Source organism: Macadamia integrifolia, unplaced genomic scaffold (assembly GCF_013358625.1).
Source record: "Macadamia integrifolia cultivar HAES 741 unplaced genomic scaffold, SCU_Mint_v3 scaffold1226, whole genome shotgun sequence".
NCBI classification, from domain to species: domain Eukaryota; kingdom Viridiplantae; phylum Streptophyta; class Magnoliopsida; order Proteales; family Proteaceae; genus Macadamia; species Macadamia integrifolia.
In genome coordinates this window covers 178,215-181,587 of record NW_024868126.1, presented here as the reverse complement: position 1 = coordinate 181,587, position 3,373 = coordinate 178,215, and the positions used below count along the sequence as shown (strand labels likewise).

Genomic DNA, 3,373 nt, shown 5'->3' with positions numbered 1-3,373 from the left:
TGGTGCCAGAGAGGGCCCAGCTTCTGCACTGTTGAAATACTTTCTTCCATGGAGACCTTGAGGACTGCCTGTTCAAAAGCTCTGGAAGATACTGTTGCATGATGTAGAAAAAGTATTTAAAGTTAATTGACGGGTGAAGACAGGAAAAGAATTTTATTCTCTTTGATATAGCTCTCGACAACAGTAAGTTCTAGTCGTGCTGCTCCAAAAGTCTGAATTTCATGAATTTTCTCTGCCTTGTGAGATTTTTTGTAGTCTTGAAATTCGTTGGTTTTTTTCTTTTTTTTTAACATGATTCGGAAGTTTATGTTACTGTTAAGGTATTTCTATCAACACAACTGTGAATATTGGTTTGTTTTAATGCTTTCCAAACTCTGAATGTGTGATTATTATGAGCGGAACAAAGGCAAGGAGGATTTACAATTGGGCACAACATCACATGAAGCAGCAAGCTGACCAGCATCGTTCAGACTTCGGAGTGAGAATTTCAGACTATGATGTTGTCTTCATCTGCCTACAGCCTTACCATCAATCTTGGCCTTTTAGCAATGAGAGGAAAAACAGAGGTAGCAAATCGATTGTATGGTCCCTATAGCGTTAGATAGGGCATAGGGCATAGGGCATAGGGCCAGTGGTGCCCAATAGGATGGAACTGCCTTTCACTTGGTGTCTATGTTTTTCCCTGAAAAAGAAATTGGGGCTGCAAGTGTTACCTCAAACCAGCTTAATTACCTGAATTGACTAATGAAGGGAACTCGCTGATAGAAGCGATTTCCATCTTAACCTCCCGACTCTGAAGAAAAATGACTTTCCTATTTAATTTAGGCTGCATTTGCTACGCATTCTTGGAATGCGTTCTACATCACGAACACATTCTGAGAATAAAAATCGTTGTTTCACATTCTAGTTCTTAGATTCTGGAGCGTGTCTAAGAACGAGCCCCATTCTGGAATGCGATTTATATGCATTCTGTGTTTGCATTGTGGGGGCAAGCTTTTCCTTTGTGAGCTTGTAGACCAGAATAGAGATTCTGAAAGTGAAGCGATTGCCATCATTGTGAATTCTGTTTTCTGCACGACAGTCAAATCAACCTCTTCTATATTGCATTCTTTGCCTTAATTTGCAAGGTTTTCAGATCCAATGAATGCTTGTCGCAGAAATTACCCTCTTCTGGTGGACAGATTGATCAGATTCAGGCTTTCAATGATTCGGAGCTTCTAGATTGCATTCGTAGAAATCAATAATCTTTCCCCATGTTGGCCTCTATATGTAGTGGCCCCTCAGCCCAATTCTGAACTGCGACGATTACTCAATGCTGTTGGGGTCTTGAAACAGGTAGATCTGATGAAATTACAAGAAACAAGAGGCCGTAATGGATGAACAAGCAAACCCATGTTGATCTTTCTAAAAAGGAATCAAAAATGGAATTGGAATTGATGGTTTTCAATCACCTACTCGATGGTTCTCTGGTTTGCTTTGTGTTTGATTGTATATGCATTGTACTTGATCCTTATTACATACCTAACAAATAGATTTTTCCTATCAGGTGTTTGATGAATGCCTGGGAATTCTATAAGCCTCTTTTTTTATGATTGAACTGAGAATTTTATGGTCAAGAATGCACTTTTGTCAAATACACATCCAAACAATGTTCTCATTCTCATCTAAGAATGCATTCACTGTTGTGAGAATGAGAATGTGCATTCGTAGAATGGGAATGCATACCGAACACAACTTTAATGTTCGTTTGTCAAAACGAACATTAGAGATATTATATACAAATATACTAGTAAATATGCACGTGCAACTACACGTGTGGCTTTTTTTGATATGAGAGAGAGAGAGAGAGAGAGAGAGAGAGAGAGAGAGAGAGAGAGACTCTTTGTTCGACATTTGATGGTGGTTTGGTTCTGGCATATTAGTCGAATAAAAATATATTTATAAAGTAATTCTCTGCTTGTTTGAAAGTAAGTTTTGACATGTTGAAAACAATAATTCATGTTAGTATTTCAAGGATTTGTAGAAGAAAGGATTTTAAGTGTCACAAGCAACTAATAATTGTGATCAGCATAAAGAGATAGGCCTTCCACTATAGTTAGTAACCTCAATATAAGTGCATGATAAGTTGGGATTGCAAGCAATTTGAATAGCCAAGTCATATTTGTACATTTTTGTCATTTTGGATAAGAAAAATCAAGGACATAAAAATCAAATCTAATATTATGTCAAAGTTGGAATGATAAATCCTATGTTGGCTAAAGTTGCAAGTTTTATAATAGTCTCTTATAGCTTAAAGACAACTTACAAATTTAAAAGCCATCGTAAAGACACAATCGACATTCCCCATTGAATATATAGAGATATAAAATTAACCAAAGTCGTGCATACTTTTTAAAATTTGACTATTTCATGACAATTGAATTTAGTGCATTGCGAAAGAAGTTTTGAAGTGCTTTAATAGTTAAAGAAATATCGGAGATAAGATGATAGTTTCTCAGACACTTAGTGCATGTCAGGCCAAGCTTGTGGATTAGTGGCTAAACATGAGATTGATAGCTTCATAATAGATTAGAGTTCTTCAACATGTTCATTGTGGGAGGGGAGAGCCATTTGTCCAACACATCTATCAATAGTACCATTTTCTTTGTAGATGGCAATACTGAATATGGTGAAAATAGCATGAATATGAGTTCACTTGGATGCCTTCCCATCAGCACTCCTAGTGTCAATAATACCCAAAAAAAAGCTACAAAAATCACATCTTCGGGTCCCTTCATCATGTAGGCAAGCTTCAGATGGCACGAAAGTCCAACAAACATTTAATTAGTTTCTTAAAACTTAATAAAAAAGCTAATAGTTCACCAACTCATCAATGGTAAAGAATGTATCAAAAGTTCAAAGGGAGTTGTATTTCAATATTGAAGAGAATGATAATGAAAAAATTCCGAACTTTGAATTAAAATGGCTTGATTGGTGAAAATTTGATCAATTATAAAGTTTCATAAGTAAAATATTAAGCAGAAAACAATGTAGATCAGTTATACAATAATTTAGCCTTATCCCAATTAAATGGGTTGGGCATGGCAATGGAGGCAGAGGTGGGCAGGGTTGGGAAGCTTTGAATACAGTGGCGACTGGTGAGGTTATTAGGAAGGAGGTGCAATCCTGGGATTTTAGAATACCAAGGGAGGAAGAAGGGTGATTTTTATTTTTTTATTTTTTTATTTTTTCTGGGGGAATTAGAAAAGAAATTCATAGTGGAAGACTTTTAAGTAAATATAGGGTGGGCATAGGGGAGTGATAGTAATTGCCCCTTTCAATATTGTATGCCATCATCCCAACCACAATTTAAACACAAGGATGAATAGATATT

The 3,373-nt window shown here is 36.4% G+C and overlaps 1 long non-coding RNA gene across 1 annotated transcript; it reads left to right on the top strand.

The window, feature by feature from the left end:
- LOC122063172 lies at positions 1-1,542 on the top strand. The gene is made up of 2 exons (XR_006135216.1): positions 1-566; positions 1,158-1,542. It is a non-coding gene; the product is annotated as an uncharacterized LOC122063172 (long non-coding RNA).
- Positions 1,543-3,373: the final 1,831 nt, after the last annotated feature.